The sequence below is a fragment of the Sabethes cyaneus genome, chromosome 3 (assembly GCF_943734655.1).
Source record: "Sabethes cyaneus chromosome 3, idSabCyanKW18_F2, whole genome shotgun sequence".
Classification (NCBI taxonomy): Eukaryota; Metazoa; Arthropoda; class Insecta; order Diptera; family Culicidae; genus Sabethes; species Sabethes cyaneus.
In genome coordinates, this window is record NC_071355.1 from 103,341,917 (window position 1) to 103,365,337 (window position 23,421).

A 23,421-nucleotide genomic window follows, 5' to 3' on the forward strand; every position below is an offset into this window, starting at 1 on the left:
TCATAAACATGCCAGTATGTTCGTTTGAAGTTCAATATTGAATTGAAATATTTTTAATAAACATACTGTCGCGAGTTAATGCGTTGCATATGATTCATGGACGAATCTACAGCTCTAGGATTTTCACGAAAGCGACGTATGCGCATGCAAATATTCAAATGGCAGAAAGCAATTTTCACCCGATTTGTTTACATTTACGAAACGGTGTATGATACTCAGTTGTTTAAATCTGATCTGAATCATCGTGCTGTCTGCTGTTAAATTTACCTTTTCACCAGACCAGTTTTAATACCATCAAATACATTGTGACTTATCAGAAATTAGCACGTATCAATTCGCACTGTGTCTAATTACCACCGACACGGGCTGAACTAAAATTAGATTTTCTAAGAACATCACCATTTTTGCTTCTGACTTGCATTCGCTTCAAAAACTGCATGTTACGTCTACGTGAAACCCTCTAGCAGAACCAGAAATGGGATGTGAAAAACAATAAATTTAACTATTTCGGCAAGGCTGCTTTCTTGATAATGGCAAAACAAAACTCTCAATTATTGTGAAGCAGGTGCATCATTCCACAACCCATAATAAAACATTCACTTATTACCGAATTGTAAAGCCTAAATTTCATAATATACAACACAATTTATTAACGAAATCACTAAGAAAATAATTAATTTGGAATAAATACAATAGAAAAAATCTGACCGAAACTGCACAGAGTATAATTTTAATTAATTACTTATGCACAAGCGAATAAGCATCTTCATAAAATCAATCACTGAAAATAAATTGCACACCGATATACCAGAAACTTGAAAAATTCAGCATTCTTTATTTCGAAAACTCAAGCAGTCTGCACTATATGTGAAAATGTCTCACTTTAGAAGAAGGAAAGCACTTTTCCAACATCCGCTATACTATATCGTTCCTGCTCTACTGCATCACACCAGCAAGCCAACCGAGAGCAAAACCGTAGAATACGTAAAACACAATCAAAAGCAGCGTGAACTCGTCACAAATACTACGTTACCAGTCGTGCTTAGAGGCTTGGACAGCAAAAAATATACTACAAAAATAAAGGCAAATGTGTGTAAATGCAAATTGTATTTTGGCCATTGAAAAAATACTGTGAATCACTGTTTAACTATATTTAATTCAATTCAATACACTCAACGAGCTGAAATTTCTTGTGCAATTTTGTACAATTTAAAGCTGTGTTTTTTAACTATTACCATTACATTATTTGTTATTCAATCACCAGTGAAGTTTATCTCCATAGCAATTAAGATTCATTTTTCATTATGCTACCATATACTACTAACCATATCGCATGCTGTTACCGACATTGTAAGAAAAATGCTATTTAAATGCGGAATCACTAGATCTTCAACTAGCTGAATCAACCTCACACACATAACCACACGAAGTGACGAGTGCACATGACTTGCATATGCCAAACTCACACATAAAGAAAACCTCGTTCGCCTTCCGTCGTCCACTGTCAACTGCGTACATACCTCCGAAATTTTATTGAGCTGAACTAAATAATCGTCCACTCATCCAAATATCAGCATAAGCAAAATAAATTAACTTTTAAAATTCGTAGCGATGGTGCTGACAACTTTTACAAAAAAGCGAGCATGGCAGACGCTGCTCACTATTTTGCGTTCTGTTGTATCAGGCAGACATGAATGGAATCAGGTCAGTTGATCGAGTTCGTGTACCACGAGATTGTATCGCATTCGAGTAGACATTTTCTAAGGCAAGAAATAATCCCCTCCGAGTCGCTGGCAGCACAAACTTTAACATTTGTGACTCGAATTACAATTCCCAGTGCAGTCGATTTCGATTGTGTGCCACAAACGTAGAAAGAATTAATTCGCTCCATTCTCTCTCCCGCTTCCTCGGTAGGTTCACTTGCTAGCTACTCAGTTCCGGCAAGTGCACTGCTATCAACAATCGTCGACAATCTGGTGTTACCGGTAGTTTACAGATATACATATTAAAGTCGCAGTTTCAATATGATTTTAAGACGGAAAAGCAATGTGAAAATGCAATGAAAGAATCATAAAGAGGAAGTAAAAGGCGTATTGACTGAATACAGAAGGATGGTCTTCCATCTTTTGTGTAGAGCGAAACAAAACGAATAAATTAAAGGGTCATAGTTTTTCGACTTTTAAAATCGATTTTTTGACGTAGGACTACGTCTTACGGCAAGTTTTGAGATAGGGTGTCATTTCAAAAAATCGAAAAATGCGAGCGTCACGAAAAATGAAAGGTTTTGAGCGCTAATAGCTCAGCGGTTTTCCGATCGATTTTCAATATTCTTATACCAATCGATTGGAAAATCTACTAAGAATTGGCCCAAATGAAGAAAAGTATGGATTCTTGATGTTGAACTATTGAAAAATTGAAAATAATGAACCTATGTTTTACCAGAATTCTCGCTTCGTGATTAGTTGGAAGATTCTTTAGAATGATCTAAACCTATACCAATTTGATATCTGTGCTTGAGAAGTAAGCCAAAACAAGAGACAAAGTTTCCTCATTTCAACAAGATTTCTTAACACCGCGATTAAGCCTAGACCATTTTGATGTCCTTGCTTGGAAAGTACGCCAGAAAGAGTGACAAAACCCCCTCGTGCCAACAGATTTCTTACGAACGCGAATAAACCTAGTCCAATTTGATGTCCGTGTTAGGGAAGTGTGCCAAAAAAAACGACACAACTTAGTTATCACAACAGATCGCAAATTCTTTACTGCGAGACGATTAAACCTAGGCGAATTTGATATCTGTGTTGGAAAAACGTGCTACAGCTGTAGTGTTCGGTTATAATATGACTCTGTATGAATACGCATGCTTGCCGTTTCATTAGAAGTGTAGTGAAAAGATGTGCTGTTGATAAAATAGGATGGAATTGGTAAAATCCCTTCAACGTGGGGAACCATAGGTAATAAAAACAATCTTTAATTTCTGTAGCAGGAAAGCAATAGTTTGTGTTCTTGATTTTGTTAAATCGTTTCCAAATGCACATAGAAATAACTCTGAAATCTTTTGAGGATTGAACGTATGCAATGTTACTACTTTGATAAATGTTACATACAACGCATGTTGCATGTATATATGTTGCATATAGCATGTATACATGAAGAATCGAATGATTACAAGCATGGATACATGCTACTATCACTACCAAGAGGCTTACGTAGTCCTGCGTCACCTATATATGCGGTCGTGTCTTGTGCACAACCCCTCTGATTTTTCTGATTGTTTCGGAAGATTAACTTGTCTAAAGCCGTTTGTGTAAAGTCCAAAAATTGACAAAGTTATAACTATTTGTACCGGGCGTATCGAGAACAATTCCACAACGAATAAAAATTTCAACGCCTTTTTTCTCGAAACCCTAGTTCAAAATCGGTTCAAAAGTTTGAAAATACCATCGTTAGTGTGTACCCTCGATAGTACGTACCCACCATAATACGTACATTTTGCCTCGGTAGTACGTATCCTCGAGAATACGAACATTTTGCCTCGATAGTACGGGAATGTCGTCGTGGTTGGGCCGTATTTTGGTCCATGAATTCCATTTTAAAAGAAGTTTTGGAAATTTAACAAAGGTCTAAATACGAACTATTAATAAGACCTTTGTTAAATTTCCAATGTTTCTTTTGAAATGAGATTTATGGACCAAAAGATGGCCCAACCACGACGACATTCCCCTACGTACATTTTCCAGCAGCACTTTATTTGTTTCATTCCAAACTTCACAAAGGGTAAAATCATTGATTTAAAAAATTTAAAAATTAATTGCTATGTCAAATCAATACCACTAAAATATATATTTATTCAATAGTGTATGCACATTTGCAAATTTCATGCAATATTAAGCGTAATACAATAATGCTACAAAACCTAAAATTGTGATTCAATAGTACGTACATTTCGGTAATACGTACGCTAAGCGAAGGAAAGGTGTATGTACTATCGAGGTATACCTGTAGATACCATCAACATCTCAAATCGTTTTGGATTTTTTTATTTCGTATAAACCTTTAAGCGCCAAAGTATGGTTTAAGTAAGTAAGCTCCCTTAAGGGGACTTGGCCAACTGAATAAATCACTATTTTTGACGAAGGACTACGTCTTACGGCTAGGCATGGAAAGATAAGTTGTCATTCTAAAATCTCAAAATATGCAAACACAGACAAACAGACATAGCACTCGCTGTTCCATGCTACGCACGCTGTAACAATCATTTATTGTTGCTTGGAAATACATCTGCATTCCTCAAAGTAGCGCTTTTTAACAAAAAGAAGGGAAAGCCTTACATAAAATACTTAATTTTTTATAATGATGTTTTTTTACAATAAACGTTGGAGACGGTAGAAAAAAGTAATGAAACACAGATATTGATAGAGTTCCATACAGAACCGGAACGAGGCGTGAAGGGAAAAGAGCGGAAAATTAGGCAAGGCAGTGTTATTGATTGTTGAAGCAACGCTTAAAATGTTGTGTACCGCTCCTTTTTGTACACGCTGAGAGATTCAATGATCGAACCAAGCTGTAATCGGAGCATTACAAGTATAACGCGATTCGAATCCACTACTCCTTCCTAGGCCCTGTGGCTGGTAGTGGTGATCCTTTGAACCACAGCGGACTGAACAAAAGGGAGACTCCACAACCACCTTATTAATCGTGTGACGTACTTCCAACTCTATCAACAGTGGCTAGTTGAGTTATTTTTAGAAGCCTCTTCCTTCGACTAGTAACGAAAACACCGGACGAGAAATTTAATCTAACTTGTTTACTAGCCGGGACGACGAAACTATGCAGGCACTTGCACAGGTTAGTGTGTTAGCCGCGGATGTTCTCAACGCGGATGTTCGGAGGAAGGCTCCGTTCCTTCGATCCCCCAGCTTAGACAAAAAGGATTTGTTTTAGACAAAAAGGATTGCACAATGATGAAAAGCGTGTTACCCCAAGCATGTTTTTTTCAACAATCATTTTGCAATATTTATTGATCCAGATTCATAATGGAGTAACAGCAAACAGGCGGTATCCTATGCTATCGATTATGATTATGCTTATGCTAAGCTGTCTCCTACACAGCTTTTAAAAATTCTGATTGGCTGAGGCGGTACAGTCAAAAGAGCAAAATCAAATCAAACTATGCATTCGAACTCTGGCTGCCATTATATTTTGGCTTCCGAAACCTTAGTCAACCATGGCGTGTCTTGTACACAACCCCACTGATTTTTATGCGGTGTCACATATTGACAATCGAGTAAAGTAAATAAACCTAGCGGTAACTTTTCTATCAAAGGAAATGTTGGGAAATTCGGCACAAAATGAATTTGCATTTTCAACGCCGGTTTGCCGAAATTTCAATAGTGAATAAAGTATAGTTTGTCCTTCATTATCGCAAGAATTTTTAAACAGTTGTATAATCGTATACGACATAGAAATAACGTTCGTATTAGAAAGCATTTTTTTAAACGTTATAGATGATTAGCACGAAGTCACGATCCAAGGTTACGACAGAAACGCATGAGCCTGTGTTGCCAGTTACAGCGATAAAACATTACGAAGTGTGTCGCCAATTTCATGAATTTTTTACCTTTGGAACGCTTGAAACAGTAACTGAACAGCCTTTGGAATCCAATTATCAAGCATAAGCACAATGCCATATAATGAAACGCAAACCACCATATCTGGTTCGTCAACAGCGAGGCATTCCACGGGGCTTTTGACAATTGAAATCTTTTTTTTTTAACCTATACCTATACAAATGGATTTCTGTCTGTCCGTCGGTATGTTCCTTATAGAATAGAAAACTACTAAACCAATCGGTGTGAAAATTTGCACGTAGGAGTTTCTGGGGCCGGGGAAGGTTCTTTTGATAGTTAGAGACCCTTCCCCTTACGAGGGGAGGCTCCCATACAAATTTCCTCATAACTCGAGAACTAATCAAGCAAATGGAACCAAATTTGGCATGTGGCCGATTTTGGAGTCTTGAATTTTTTTATGATGGTTAAAGACCTCTCACCCCTGTGGTAGGGGGATAAGGACTCTCATACAAATAAAATAGAAATTTTTGCATAACACAAAAGCTAATTGAACTCGAGAAATTCGAGACTTTTCCATAAAACATTAGTCAATAACAAGACCACAAAAACTATCTATAGTAACACTAGATCATTCAGGGCGAAACAGCCGCGAGTGTTGCCGTGGGGCAACTCCCCGCAGAAATCACCACTGTCAAGGTTTATTTGTTTTCCTAGGTCTACTGATCTCTATTACTTTCCTTCAGTTGGGTCAGGAGAGGATCGCCCCTGCGAAATGGTGCTTTCCACGAAAAAGTTTTCCGTCAAATGGTACATTCCACTTAAGGTTTTTCGCGAAATGGTATTCGGCGAAATGTTGTACAATCACGGCGAATATTTCTATCCGCTTTCTGGCTAAGCATTGAGGGGAGTTGTTTTCTACTTTACTGTGAGGAAAAATTGCAAATTTATATATTAAACTGCCCATCCCGAGTAACCTATAAGCATTAACATAAGCAGCAAATCAGCATATCTGGTATTTTATACTGAACGTTGTTGTATATTAACTTTTTATTTATTTATTTATTTATCTATTATAAATTATATTCATTTGACTAAGTCTTAATGAAACATATAGCACAAGTCAACAAATTAATATTATATCCAGTCGTTCTCTTCAATTTTTGCACAAATTTTCCGGTAGATTCACCAAACTCGAACAGTCCTTCAGCCTGCGTGAATGTCCGGATACATGCAGCTATTGGTTCATAGTACCCAAACGTGGTTCGATGAAACTCGGTATGCAATAGCGCCGTGGTGCGTAAATGTCTTTGCGATGCACGAAAGTTTAGTTTTGTCAGTAAGGTCGGTAAATCAATGTCATTGTTAAGTATTTTTGCCACAAGCGTTGCCTGTTGAACTTTACGGCGCCGTTCCAAAGTGTCTAAGTCTAGTAGGCGACATCGTTCTTGATACGGCGGAAGATTATCAGGATCTCTCCAAGGCAAATCCCTTAGGGCCATACGGATGAATCTTCTTTGAATGCGCTCAATTCTTAAAATCCAGGTGAGCTGATAGGGCTGCCAGATCATACTTGCATTTTCAAGCACAGGACGGACTAACGCACAGTATAACGATTTTAGGCAGTGAGGATCCTTGAAGTCTCTCCCAATTTTGGCAATAAACCCAAGCTGTCGAGATGCTTTCGAAATAGTAGCAGAATAGTGAAGGTTAAACGTAAGTTTGGAGTCGAGTACGATGCCGAGGTCGCTAACGTGATCCACCCTCCTGAGAGTACTCCCATCTATGTTATAGTCCAAGATAATTGGGCTCTGGATGCGGTGAAAAGTGATTACCTCACATTTTCCTGTGCTTACAATCAAGTAGTTCAACTTGCACCAGTTCACGAAGACGTCTAGTAATTCTTGCAGCCGGAGACAATCGTCGATGGAACGCACGAGAAGAAACAATTTAAGGTCGTCAGCGTAAATAAGTGCGCATCCGGCTTCAAGCAGTGTAGTCACGTCGTTGAAAAATAGAATGAAGAGCAAAGGTCCCATGTTGCTTCCTTGGGGACACCAGATTTATTGGTGAACACACACGAAACGGCAGATTCTAGTTTAACTTGCAAGACTCTGTCGCTCAAATATGAATTTTGATTGCATAAGTGTTGTAAATTGGCATCCAAAATTCTATTCAAATTCTTCGTTTCGGTAATTAGCTGCAAATTACCATTGTCAGCACTATAAGAAAGTTAGCAGTAAAGTAGCTGTATATTTGGCCAAAATAGCACTAAAGTAGCATTTAAGGCGACTTAAATGCTTATTGGCTTGCATTTGAACATTGGTGATGCTTATTGGTTACCTGGGATGTTTTCATAGTTATGTAACTGCCAAAATGAATCATCTAAGGTTGAGCTCCTCAGAAACTTGCAAAACTCGAGATTGTAACAAAGATCATCCGAAATTCATGATTTAATTTGTAGCAATACGAAGTTTTTGTTGGGTCAGCTAGTGTTTCTATAAAAATGGTTAAATTAGCATAACGAAGATTTGCAGCTCTTCAATATTATTTTAACAGCATTATGTTAAAAATGGAACACACAAAATAATATGAGTACCCGTGACCGTTTGATCTATTAAAGTTTAAGGTGAAGGTCTTCATAGACCATTTATAATAACACAAACACATTCACAGCACACACTATAATGGCATTGGTGAATGCTTCCAATCGGGCTTTTCCGGGGTTACTAAAACTAATTGCTGAGTTAACAACTAAGCGTGAACTAAGAAGTTTAAACTAAGACACGCTTAGTACAATATTTTTTCATATACGTTTTTAGTTATTGCTAGTGATTGCAATCGAAACAAATTGAGGATTTTCCTATAAATTCAAGTTAACCTCTACTCGGGTAGGTAGCATTAAACTACTTGGGTGGTAAGTCAAAGGTTAGTTGAACTAGTTTTAGTTTCTTTGGTGACGGTTTCCTGTTGGTAACCGGTAAGGTAAAGTAGAGGGAGAAAGGAATGGGGGTAGGTTTCTTTTTTTGAGAATATTAGGTATGGATAAGAATGTCGGAGAAAACTTCACTAACAATATCCAAGAAATCTTAAAGGGTACATCAAATCAAATTTTACGTTAAGCAAAGAAATCAATTTATAAATTGGCACATCAAATAAAATGAATTTGTTATCGGTTACAAAAGTACTTGTATGTCAAAAATAGTCGTTAAACTTCATGGATATCCGTACACGCGAAAAACCTATTAGAGAAACATGAAGAACTCAAACATAAGGCCCTAGGAAAAGTCCTACGTCTCTGCAAACCGCACTCAAGACACAACAAAGGTCAAATTACTCAACGTACTAAAGCAAAACTTCACGAAGAAACCTCCGCAATAATTCAATCAGTCCCGTGTTGCATCCTGATGGTGCTCCCTCACTGTAAACTATCCACAAAGAAGTTTACTTTAACTTGTTGACACGAAGATGGTGTTCGTAACAATCAAACAAGAGTCATAATTTATGCTTCGGTGTTTTACCGATTTATAGGCACAGTTTAAAACATCATGTGAGAAATAAAAACAGAGTATTATAGGGTCTTTAACTTTAGTTAGCCTAGCAGAAGGTATCTGGTCTACACTCGCACATTAAGTGTGATGATATCAGTACTAGCTCAGCCATTTCGAACGGTACCCTGTTTGTGAAGATGAAGATAACTCTGTAGCTTATGGCCATGTGTACTCAAACTGCAAACCTCAAACGGGCGCCGAAGTCACGACATGTATTGCACAAAGAGCAGTAAAAAAATTATAAGTACAATTCAAGTTTAAGTACTTCTTTTTTTCGATAATATACAATAAAATCGATAATGTCAAATCAGCGACATTGTAGGACAGACTTAGATAAAAAAAATCAGGACAAATTTTCTGCTCATATTGTTTCATCCGCATGAAACAATATACAAGTAATAAGTTTATATGCCTTTTAAAAAAAAAATGCCTTTAATTTTGTAGAAAAATTACCAGTTTGTAAGATCCCCAAAGACTATTGTTTGACACTTGTAATGGTTTGCAGTTGGTTGGTTGTAAGAAAATAGCTTCCGCCAACATATTCGGATGATGAAAGACTTATAAAGATTGACAGGAATTATCCATAAAAGAACAATTTTTAGTGAGAATGTCTTTAGTATTTTACAGCTAAAAGTTCCATATCGACTAAACTATTAAAAACATTATACATTGTCAAGCATCTGGTTCTGTTTTGCTGCAAAATAATGAACAACAAAAACATTCTCTTTTTTAATCATTTGCTGAAGTTTTTGAATCGGACAGAAAAACCTATTTACGTTTTCCCCATACGCGCGTAGGCTGAAACTGGTGCCAAATGCTAGAGTGGCTGGCAGCAACAAATGCTAGCGACCGCAGAAACAGGATTTAGCGAGACAAAGAAAATAATAGGGTAATTGATCTTGAATGGACCTATTTAGCGCTTTTTAACACCACCACTCGCACTCCTGCTCAATTTACTCGTCATTTATAAATAATATGTGGTGATGTTACTATTTGTTGGAAAGTACCACCTTTTTTCTACATTATCAGTACTTTAAAAATGTATAATTGATGAAACTTTTATTAAATATATCGTTTTTTGCCAAAGCCTTTTTTTGATCTTGAATGGACCCAACATGATCTTGAATTGGACCTATTTTTGATTTTGAAATGGACCTAAATTTGGATTGTCATAGTTTCTTCCATGTAAATGAACAAAATAATAACAAAGAATTTTTTTTAATAGTACAACTACACTAATGTTATTTATTAATAGGACACAAGGTTGAACAGCTTTTACCTTTCTTATACTCTGTTAGAAAGGTATGAAAGTCGGTTGAAAAATTTGAAATCGGTCACAGTCGCCGAGGGTCTTGTTTTTATGTCAGCCCAACAATTGAACAATGTTTCAGTGACTTGATATGCGTTATGTATGTATCTGTGTGTGACATTTGTATATTGGAAATTTATTATTACTTGTTGTTCAGATATGGTTGAAACGATTTCTACGTCATAAAAAAATTATGTCGCCTATTAGTTTCAAAAATTTAAACCATTCATTAAAAATATGTAATATAACTTGTATTAAACGTAGTTTATTAAGTACAGTGGGGTTTGAGTTTTTATTTAGTGACTACATATTTCGAAAGGTCAGACTTTTACTGACGTAGGACTACGTCTTACTGCAAAGTATCTAAAGGTTTGCGACAGCCCCTGTCGAACATTTTGAATATAAAACCGTTGCAATCGTGAAAAATTCGTTAATTAGTGGTAATTATACAATTTACTTTATTCTGAGCCTCATAATTATTTTAACTAAACTATTTAGAAAATTATCAAATACAATATTATTTTTTTAGGCATATCCAGTTCGAAAATGGTCCAGATATTGATCCAAATTTTATATTTTTTGCACCATATCATTATCCAGGCCTTTACCTAATTTCTAAATCCTCCATTGACGCACAGATGATTTTATTGCCAAACCGGGTAATTTTGTAGGACGGTTGGGCATCACAAAGTTTCACGAGGGTGAGGAAGTTGGCGTTCTTAACCATCAGAGGTGGCTGCTTCTTTTTACTCAGACGAGTCTGATTTTGTGACTACAGGATCCGGTTGAATTTTATTGGCCTTAGGGTTTTCGGTCAGCGCGCTAAAGGTGTTTTGGTAATGCTTGATTAACGTGTTTAAACTATTTCTCATCTGAGTTATGTCAAAACTTAAACTTACAGCAAAACTTTTTGCTGTATTTATATGGAAAATACAGGACGTTATTTGTCCATGAAAAAAAATTTTGATTCCAACCATTTATACGATGTTGCTCGTAGATAGTTAAGCAGGGATAACCACTTTAAATAGAGTTTGGAATATTAGCTTCGTAACTCAATTCGAAGTTCCAATATTAGACTTTCCTATACAATAAAGCTATATATAAATCTTCAGAATTGTATTCTCAAATAACTTGTTTCATTCTTCTGTGTATTACTTTTAATGATACAAGAATTGTCCCGTTTAGCATAATTTGGGATTTTTTTTACATAGGGCGAACAAATTGGGAAAATTTTACTCTACTTATATAGATTACTTATATAGATTATATAGATTACACTTTTGCTTCGTGCTAAAACAAATACGTAAAATCCAATTGAAAAATTTAGGTGTAATTGGTTTTGTGCTAAATGCAAATGAAGCAAAAATAACTCTTTTTTAAGGGGCATAGTACCTTTTACACCATATTTTTTGCCTAATTTCAAATAATTTTTTCTCGATAACGTGAAAGGCAAATTGAATCGGGTTTTTTGCATTCGAAATATTGCATTTTATACTAATATTTGCAATTTTGTTTTCATAAGGGAACCTCTTCCCCTTGCCCCTACGGCTCCTTGAAGATAGTCGTTCAAAAAAACCATGAATTGCGGTACCATGGATTGGCGCTGGGGGCTTATCCGAATTGAAATATTCCAAAACGACATGAAAGAACATCTAATTATCTCGTGTTTGATCCATCCTTTTTTAGAATCCGAACACATAACAAAATGACGGACATTGATACATAAAAGTATGGTTTTTAAGCGAAAAAATTGACTTTAAACATTTCTAAAGCATACAAAAATTACAATATCAAGAAAAGGATGGGTCAAACACTAGATAATTTTGTTGGCTTTCAAACAAAAAAAGAATCATAAGAATTGCTTGAGCCGTTCTTGAGATATTATGGTACCGACTTTCAAAACCTGGTTTCGAGAAAAACGGCGTTGAAGTTTTTACTCGTTGTTTAATCGCTCCAGACATGCGCGGTACAAATAGCTGTAACTTTGTCAATATTTGGAATTCATGCAAACGACTTCAAACACATATGGCTAAAATGTTAATCTTTCGAAATAATCAATAAAAAAAATTTAGGTTTTAAAAAATTGAAAAGGTACTATGCCCCCTTAACAGAAGGCAGTTAGTATCCCTCTTATCTTTTGATCCATCTTATCTTTTAATCAATGATGGTTAAAATTTTTGTACAATACTGATTTTGTACAAATTAAGTTTATATTATTTTAAGCATAAAATGACATATGTTAGCTAACTAATTAGGAAGACTTTTTAGTTTCAAAACTAGAGGCTACAATGTACAAACACTATGAAGCAACTACGAAAAAGGATGAGTGATAGTTAGTTTTATCAATATAATTAAGTTTTTATTTAGGCTATAAATCAAGCCTACTTTCAATATCCCGTGCTTATAGATTCATTATAAACGGAGATACTATAGTGACAACAAGCAGTTTTATGGAATATAGAACGGAGTGTTCGTTGGTGGTAGGCAATGATAGCTACCGGCAGTGATGTCTCGGAGCGCAAAACTAGGTCCATTCTAAAATCAATACTAGGTCCATTCAAGATCAAAAAAGGGGGTTAACATTTTTAAGGAATTTGAAGATTTTACTGGTTTTACTGAACTTTTAAATACCTAAATTGAAATTACACATATTTTAGCATCATTTTAAGAGCTTTGTTTTATTTCAAACCAGAAGGGTTCCGGGTAGTAACAGTTTGAAAATACTCTATGGTGACTGCCAAAACGCTGAAAAACAGCTACTTTTAAATACGCGGCAATAAAGTAGTTTTGGCTATAATTTTAATTTAATTTTAGTATATTTACGTTCAGAAATGATTAAAGATAAACATAAAAGCTAAATACAGTACAAAGACTTGATAATTATATCCTAAAATTCTTATTTAAAAATAGGTCCATTCAAGATCAGAATTCGACTAGGTCCATTTCAAAATCATTTACCCTAAATTCGTTTTTATACGGCCAAGAAAGTGAACCACAGATGCAACTATAACTTGCAACGTGCTCACTATACCGTAGCTGAAGGGAATATAGTGTTAGATAGAAAACCATGCAAAACCGGCGTTAATACATTTACTATATGAATTAGAAAAACTAAATGAACCATAAAGTAAATATTATTGACATTTTAAGAATAAACATATTTTTTTAGCTCTGAACTTGGCTAAAAACTTTCCTTTCCTTTTGGTAAAACAAATGAACTATTTAGGAATTCACTATTACGAAAAAAAACCATTGATTATAAAATACTTTATTTATTCAATTTTACTAAAATTTGTTCAGCAAATTTTGGCTACGCGTGGCTATGTTTCACTTATTCAACCAATGGTTGTCACAAATAATATTAGAATGCACAAGAAAAATGAGCATTTTGTTCAAATGTCGAAGTTCAAGATAATGAGTAACAGATCTTGGCAGTGACGGTCAAACTGCGGCCTGCGGGCCGCATGCGACTCTTCAATAACGGATGACAACTAAAATTTTGGAATTTTTTTCTCAAGATACATTATCGGTCCGTAATCGGCTGTTCGGCGAAGCTTTCGTTTGGCGTCGAAACAGGAGCGTTGTACGGCCATCATGTCAACTTTGCGAATGCATCTCTTGATTCTACCAATCAACTTTTTGCAATTCGTGGTTCTTCAGTTATTTTTGTACACCAAGGAACTCAAAATCCCAAAGAAATCTTCAATTGGGCGCACTGAGACAGATTTTTCGGATCGTGGTTTTTGGGTAAAAATGTGATCAAATGGGTATTTGAAGGAACGATTGTGTTTTTTGGCGTAATGCGATGATGTTCTATCCGGCCAAAACACGTATTGTCCATCTGCATGATCTGAAACGGGATCAAAATTTTCTTCAAAAATTCGTCTGCTGTATCTTAATTGATAGCCAAACCAGAGGGCTTGTTGTTGAAGAAACGAGAAAGAGAACGATGTCCTTCTACATCCATAATTTTGGCTGGTCTTCCACTGCCTTGCTTGCGAATTGTTGTTGGGCATCTTTTCTTAGGATATGGTGAACAGTCGAAGTCGCAACATATTCGCTTTTTAAATGTTGTACCGTATACTTTTTGCCGAGATTTCTGTGGCAGTTCGTAGAAGTTTACAACGCGCTCTCGAAATGCTTATTGTTTCGACGTCATGTCAAGCAAAACAAGGCAAGGATAAACAAAACAAAAAATATTGACAGAAAGAGGAGAGAGAGAGAGAGAGAGAGAGAGAGAGAGAGAGAGAGAGAGAGCTAACACATACATACTCTCATTTCTCTCTGAGCTCGTTTGTTGCGGAGTATAGGGACCTCAAAAAAATTCCAAAATTTTAGTTGTCACCCGTCCTTGCGGCCCGCGGACTGGTTTGATGGTTGGTGAACGGGAACTATAGGTTGAATTTATTAATATCAGAAGTCATTTCGGGCGGCGGATCTATTGAGGAGATCTGATTGATCTGGGCCCGCATTATGCTTAGACCGTGGTCACCACTGGATTAAGGGGTTATATACAGTCAGAATTTTCGAACAAGCGATTTTCTGTTTATTTCATGATTGTAGTGTACACATACTAGTATTTAAGTATGCACACAGAAAATTTCGTACCAATCTGTCAATATACTGACGAATTTATACGTATATTTGTAACGACCTGTCAGAGCGATTGAAGAAAGAACGCGTATTTCACAAAACCGAGTTTTCGAAGTCGGTGAGCAAGATTTCTCGAAAACAAATATTATATATTTCAGAGATTAATCGAAGATTTTTCCGCACCGATTAATATTTCTCATTTTATGGACATTTTTTTTTTTCATTTGGCCTTTTAAACGTTATCTGTGCGACAGGGTACCCGGGTACCTTTTCAGTTTTAAAATGGTTATAACTCATCCAATTTAAAACATACATCATTGAAATTTTGCGACATCGTAACGAGCTTTACGATCTTAAGTAATTGAGGTAATTTGGTGCATATTCGTGAAGGGGATTAGCAATGAGAGGCACTTGTATTGTTTTATTACGTAGGAGGGCGACAAGGGTAGCCATGTTTTGCTATGTTCATAACTTTGGCCCGATTTGGATGAAACCAGTGGCATTTGATTCGTACATTTATCTAGTTTTAATTAGATAAAGCATTTGGCTATCAAATAACAAATAGTTCCCGGGAATCTGTAATTCCGGATCAGCATCCGGTAAAACGTGAGAAGTCGCTTGTCTTGAGAGAATATCAGCTATGTGTTTATCAGCAGCTTTGAACTTTATATTGTGAACCCTTTTTCACCTAATGATATAAACTGGCCACTTTAGATCGCAATGGCCATTCCAGAATTGAGTTCCTGTAGGGTTACAGATGGCCAGTTGGATGCCTAAGCCAACATTAGAATTGGTTTAGCGGATCTTTTAGATGTTTTGAACTAATATGGCCAGTTTAGTACTTATTGATAATTTCGGAACTGATTCCAAATGTTTAACAGATGGTTCTACGTTTTGAACCGTTCCGATAATGCTAAACATTATCTTGAATGCTACGCTATCATCAGTGATCCTGTAGAAGCCATTTTCGAAATACTTCGAAATGTAAAATATATCACCTACCGAACCAATTCCAACCCATATTGCTAGGCTTTACCTACAATCCTAGACTGGCCACCCATGACCCCGCAGGAATCTACTTCGGAATGACCAACCTGATTCATCTCATTATATGAAATAGTTCACTGTATGAATTTCTAGAGTTTTGATACCATGACTGATGTTCCTGCAATACAATCAGTTCTCTCATCAGCGGACACTCTGCCTGAATTCTGGATTTTTGGGCCCCATATGTCTTTTGATGGCCAAATGGCCAAATAATTCAAAACTAGATAAATTACCCAACAAACATTTATGCTGTATAATTGCTTATTAAGCGCTTGATTCTTTAACATTAGTTATATAACGGTTGAATAATCTACTGTTCAAATAAAATGTTTGTTGGACAACGAATCAAATAACACCTATTTCATCAAACTCGGTTAAAAATTGTTGATGTTATAACAGTATCAATTTTGGGTACCCGGGTACTCTTGCTGCCCCGCTGAAGGTGTTTTTTTTGTCGCACACATAACGGTTAAATTGGTTTATTTATTCAGATCTTGTGTCATTCAGATAGACAATTTAAGAACAAAATTTATGCCAAAAATCGATTTATTTTGTCTAAAAGCCGTCATTACGTCAAAAATGATTGTTTCGCTAATTCCTTCGATCAATCTATAGATAATATATTTTATCACCGATTCCTTTTTAGTTGTTAGATTTCCGATGATTCATTCCATAGATATCCTGCTCACCGCAAAACGCGTTATTTTTGAAGAGTTTCAGGAGATTAACTATAGCAGCTATTTCATTAATTTTTTTAAATAAAATATGTTAAAATACAGCCAAAAGCTACCTTGAAATTGTATACAAATTTTCACTTTAAACAGTTAAAGAGTTTTCTCTAGAAAAATTCTAAAAAAATCGACTTTTTTAAGCCTCCCAACTGTACATAACCCCTTAAACAGGACAGGGAATTGGAATAAATTCAAAACACTGATTTTTTCAATAGTACTCAAACACAGCGTTTATCAATAGAACAATCAAAATACGGTCATACCTCACCATTGGATTACACAACAGAATCATATCTCAATCTGCATGTGGGTATTCCGGTTTGCAAATGTTCTGAACCATAAAGAAACTCATTCACAATTAAATTCACTAGTGGTTCGCAGTGCCAAGTGGAATGCAATCATGAAAAAGGTTTTTTTTTTTCATTTAATTTTCGTATTCCAAGACGCCCATAAAAACTTTAGTTATCAAAAATGTTTTGTCGCGCTATTTTTACTTTAAGTAATGACAGTAATGAAATTTCACTATTAAAATTCAATTAACGAGTAAACTTTGGATTAGAAACGATGATAGGAACGCATCTACTGTTGTTAAACTTTAGATCACACTGATGTTTATAGGGGTTATCAGTTTTGCAAATAGAATAAATATACCTACGTTAGCGATAATAGAAACCGTATACAAATTATACAGAGTGCTATCAAAACACCACGTCAATTTGAGTTAGAATAGTATTAGTAATTACTTTTAGATTAACACTCGACCACGCATGTGGTCGCTATCATTCGAGCTGGAAGTTTTGATGGATTGAAACAGCCATGCATGTATTTGCTTTCGATAAAGTTACTGGCCATAAAAAAATCTTGGCGATGGAAGTGTTCACCATATTGAAATATAATATTTAAATAAAATGTCTGCACACTCTGCATATCACTAGACATGCTCATTTGATTGTTAGTTTTGGCAAGTTAGTATATAATAAATCCCAGATGCCTGCTAATTTTGAGTCCATTCATAACGTTTTATTTCCTCCATTAAAACGATCGAAGCTCTCACGTAGCTATCATACCGGTAGTTTAATGTCTTGAGAATACATTGCAATTCAAAGCTTATACTATGGTCGTACGCACGGAGTTTAACGGCAATAAACAACCATTATGGAAAACGCAATGAACGGATATAAAGTTCCGTTTTGAATGATTAATAAATTAGTTATTGTTATTTTGCTTCTACTTACTTTCTTAATAAGATATTCCTACTAGTCCTAGAGAAACCACCTCATGGTCAAGCCGTCTAACAAAATTATATTATTGTTGTGTAAAACAGGCGTAACAATGTTATGTTATAATTTCTTCTGAAAATTATGCATGACTCACATTACACTGTATAATAACAAAATACAATTTATTTAAAACGTAACATATCCATGCCATGCAATCCTGGATGTGAACATGTTAAGAGCAGAAGCATAAGTGCAGCCTTCATGTTTCGTGTCGAAACCGTAACTCATGATGAATCGGTAGAATTTAACACATAACACATTATAAAACTACAGTCGACTGAAGTTTTTGGAGCGTCTTAGTAGAATACGAAACCTGGAATTAAATAAAAAGAAAACTTATCCAATTTAATTCTACTATGTATATTTATTTTTGACAGATACGTATTTCGCCTACGACTTGCAGGCTTCCTCAGTGTCTGGTTTCGAACAGATAGTAGCAGTTTTCGAACATAGTAGAATTAACTTTGATAAGTTTTCTTTTTATTTAATTCCAGAAAACTACAGTTGTTTATTCTGCTTCCGACATAGATGACAGAGTATGATGTTTTTGATTTTCATGAATCCGACATTCATGAACATGTAAGTACGCAACTAGAAGCGACACACAAAGAAATAAAACACTTCTTCCGGTCTGATGACAGACAATGTCATACCTATACGATATCCTGCCTGCATAATCATTGTTTTCGTTTGGATATGATTACCATCCAAAAGAGAATCACCAAATAACGTCTCCGTGTCAAAAGCCGTAACTATAGCTACTAACCACTGGTTCTCTCTTATACCTCTCGACATATGTTGAATCGTTAATTATTAAACAGCGATGAAGTGAAGAAAATTTACATAGGTAGAAAGAGCTACACCCGAAAACAACGTGGCTTTGACGCGATTCAAATCTGCGCCTCCTGCGTCGAGAGATTATGGGCCCTATTATGTAAGTCATGTCGAGTAACTCAACTCGGCTCAGTTATTACCGAGTGTCGAGTAGAAGGATAACAGATAGCATAGTGGCTCAATACGTAACCAACACAAAACAGATACACTTGACATTTGGTGACAATTGAGTCACTAGCTTTTTGGCGTTACTCGACTAAATCGTGCAGCGGCTGACTTATATTTCATATCTGGTATTTATTATATAACTAGTTGATTATTCGACCTTACGCGGGACCCCCATGTCTCTAAGTCACTTGTACATCTGTTACTGTAACGAAAATTCTCATAATGCAAGAAACAAAACTCTTTTTCTTCATTGGAATATGTCTACTCCCTTTGACATTTCCCCTAGAGATGGTCGGGTCTCGGGTAATCAGACCCTAAACCCGAAAAAATCCGATCCCGTCGGGTTCGGATCGGTTTCGAGTTTAAAAGTTTTAACAGGTATCGGGTTCGGGTCGGGATCGGGTTTGACCGGAAAAAAATATTCGGGTTCGGGCTTAACGAAAAAAAAAATCTGAGTTCGAGTATTGAGTATTGAAAAAACGGTCAATCTACACTCGGTTTATTTACAAGTTGCAATAACGCCTTTTATCTTTTGTGCTGAATTTTTGAAAAGGTCAGAATTTTCGATCAGTATAGAGAATTCAGAAAACTTGCTTTTGGCTTAGATTATTAAAGGAACTAGATACGCCAGGCTTTGATTTCCTCATACATAAGTATGCCATTGCATCCCAGTTGGCTCCGAGGTATGACGCTGACCTAATAAGCCAGTCGTCGTATGTTCGAATCTCGACTGGTAGAGGCTGTTAGAGTCAATAGGATCGTAGCAACTGGCCTTGTAATTGTCCTGCACTCTAGCAACTAACTACGGAGTCTGTCGTATAAAAACAGAAGCTCAAGTTTCGATAACCGAATGTAGCACCTAGGCTTTGCTTTGCTTTAATAAGTATGCCATCAACACTACCTACTGGCGGCAGGGTTTAGTAGACTATCATGGATTTTGTATGAGAACGCTTTACGAGCACTATGATGGGTTAGTGCACCCTCTTGCCGCCAGCAGCTACTTTACTGATGATTGAATCTGCGAAGAGTGGCGTGTCTAGTGTCTAGCTTTTGGCCATTAGATATCGTTAAAATATAATGAAGCAAGATCCAAGCATTTAAAAATAATTTTTCATATAATTTTTTTTGTTTCGCTTGTTACACGGTTTCATAGAAAACATGAGACCCGTAAAAGTGAAAAACAATTCTAGTGTACACTTTAATTTTTTAGAATATTCAATTAAGTTCTCAACTCAAAAAGAAATAGAAGGGTGATGAAAACTTAAAATTTCAAATTAACTCCAGAGTTTGAAAGTCTAGAATAATACAAAAAGAAAACTGATAAGTTTTGGATCCATGGGTGAGTTTTATTGACCAAACTCGTGTTTTAGTCTTTTACCTTAAAATGCGGTCAGGCATTAGTATTATGAGTGAGTTTTATGAAAATTAAAATTCGGGTTCTGGTCGCTTTCGGGTTTGACAGAAAATAAAAATTCGGGTTCGGGTCGGGTCCAGGTTTGACAGAAAAAAAATCTTCCCAGTCAGTTCCCCTTTCTGTCATGCCTCGATTTGCTCTATGAAAATCTCTATAATGGAAACGAAGCAAGTCAAGTTTGGTGGAGACCGGTCAAGGCGTTCTAGAGGTACAGAGGAACATTCGAACTTATAAACTCACGCTTACTTTTATATACAGATTTGTACATTTGCTAACTTATTAGCTTTCCAATGTAACGATGCTACTTATAAATCCTTGACACTAAACAAGATTGTAAACTGAGTGGTTGAAGTGATACTAATAAATCATAATTATTATAATACAGTGGGATTTCGAATTTAGCATGGTTCGATTTTGGCATGGTTCGATTTTGGCATGCCTCGATTTTGGCAATAAAAGTATCCGTTTTTGGCAATAAAAGTATCCGTTTTTGGCAACACAAAATATTTTACTTCCAAAAATATGCTTAAATATCAATCAGTTTCCGCATACATACTTTAAATGACGAACAAATATTGCCCTAAGTGTGTTCATGAAAAAAAAGTTTGCGACTTCGAACAATAATATTTTTATTGCCGTAGGACTATGTCTTACCGCAAGACGCCAGAAACTTACTTGCACCGCACGGATAGCTTTTGGCGGAGTTTGTAAACATAAAACCCGATTTAATCCACCTAGTGGTGAAAGGAACCTTTGTTATACGGTCTTACTTGGTATTTGAGATAGAAATCGACACGTTTTCGGAACATAATTCATCTATTGGTTAACGTTGCGTAATGCGTTAGTTTACATAAAAATTTTGAAAATTGAATAAGTTTACAAATTTTGAACAAAATAGGAACACTTTTAAATTTTTATAGATCCTTTTTTCATGAAATTGCTGAGTAAGGATAAATAAGTTGTTATTAATTTGAGTAAGTGCCAATAAAAGTAAGTTGTAAGAGGAAATCTTATTGTTTAACATATACATTGCCTAGTAAAGATCTAGTTTATAGGTTTTTGAACTATGCATAATTTCCTGTAACGCCATTCTATTTGATTCACATCAATAGAGTTTTCTTGAATAATTTTCATCAATTTTTATTAACCTTTGGTTACTCACGCTGTTGTATTTTGTACAACACGTGTAGGTTTTTCAATGCCATATTGTTATAAAGTTACAAATCGTTGTTTAACTAACGTATATTCTTCAATAAACTTATTCTGAGCAAAATGTCATAATTATTCAATGCATTAATAAATTAAATTGTTGGGAAAATAGATCAGCATAAACCACCATCACAGAAACGAAACAATCAGCATGCGAGGTGTACCGCAATTGACCCCAAGTGGAATTTTCTCTCGTTTCTTCATATGGAAAAATGGTGTCTGTATGCAGCAAAACTAGCCAATGTAAACTGTTTAAAATGTATCCGTCTGCTGGTAGTCGAGTAATTCGTAGTCAAAATTAAGGTATTTTTTATAATCAAAGTTCTACAGTTCCTAAACAAGCAAACATAGAGGTATACTATATTCAGCAAAGTTGTGTATTTTTATCATTTGTACAACTTTGTAATACAAGCAAAAGTCATACAACAATTACAAAAAGAGCAAAAATATAAAAACTGAGTTTACAAATTCATATACAATAAATAAGATTTTTCTATCTTAGCTGCAGAGATGGAAGGTTACTGTCTCTAGCAAAATTTCTTGTAATAATATGCTCTATAACTTTGCAGAACACATCAATGTGTTATATTGACACTGAAGAAAAATATTTTTTTTTATTTCACTTTTAGGGGGATTAATCAAAATTTAGATTCCACCAGACGATAGAGCTTTTAATTTCAAGAAACTATTCTAAAGTTTCGATAAACCTAAAACCAAGTTTTCCCAGTCAAACCTCTAGTGCGCACGTTTTGTTTGGTTTGGGGTTATAGTGCGTGCGAGGAACTGTGTTACAAAAGTTGGCGCGAGTGTTCGAGGGTTAATATCTTTTGACCGGTACAACCAATTCTTATGAAATTTTGCATATATATTCGTAGTGTCAAAACCTCTCGTTTGATATTAAAATAATTGAAATTAGGTAAATTATTTTGGTTAAAATCATTATAAATTATTGTTAATTTTGGTGTGGTGTATACGGTTGCTCATAACTTTCAAATTAAACGTCCAATCAAAAAACCATTCAATAGTGATCTATTAGCATATATTATCTTTCAAATGAGACTAATAGCGCATAAATCGGTTTGGCCATCTCTAAGAAACAGGCGATAATTATTACCTTGTCAAAACAAGTTTTTTAAGCATAACTTTTAAACTACTTGTTTGTTTTCAATTAAAAATTTCTGAATAATTTAGCTTTAATAAGGGCTTTCATTTGATACTAAGATCGTTGAAATCGGTCATGTAGTTCTAGAGAAACCCGTGTCACGTATTTTTCACATTTTTGCTTATAACTTTTAAACGAAACGTCGTGTCACGAAGCAACTCAATAGTGATCTACTAGACAATAATACCTTTTAAACAAGAGTAATAGCGAACGATTCGGTTCAGCCATCTCTGAGAAACAGGCGATAGAAAAAGTCATTACATACATACACACACACACACACACACAGACATTGCTCAAATCGTCGAACTCTATCGATTGGTATATGTGACTTGGCCCTCCGGGCCTCGGATCAATTTCGTGTTTTTCGACCAATTTTTAAACCTTTGTTATAGTATAACAAAGGTAAAAAGGTTGCAATCGTTGATTAATAACATTTTGTCAATTTCTAACGCACTTATATTAAATTTTTGCATATCAAAAAAAGGTCTCGATTTTGGCACGATACGCCTTTGTTGCCAAACTCGAAATCCAACTGTATATTAATTATTATATT

General features: G+C 35.5%; 1 protein-coding gene across 5 annotated transcripts in view; it reads right to left on the bottom strand.

Annotated features, from left to right (window-relative positions):
- LOC128741910 (amyloid beta A4 precursor protein-binding family B member 1-interacting protein) overlaps window positions 1–23,421 on the bottom strand; it is a 120,335-nt gene that overhangs the window by 12,777 nt on the left and 84,137 nt on the right. Inside the window, exon 1 of one of the 5 annotated variants that reach the window (XM_053838029.1) lies at window positions 809–881. The exons of 3 other annotated variants lie outside the window; for them this stretch is intronic. The gene's annotated coding sequence lies outside the window, so the exon portion shown is untranslated. Of the gene's footprint in view, window positions 1–800; window positions 882–23,421 lie in introns of those variants that run through there. One more of the 5 variants, XM_053838030.1, reaches the window with a different exon arrangement.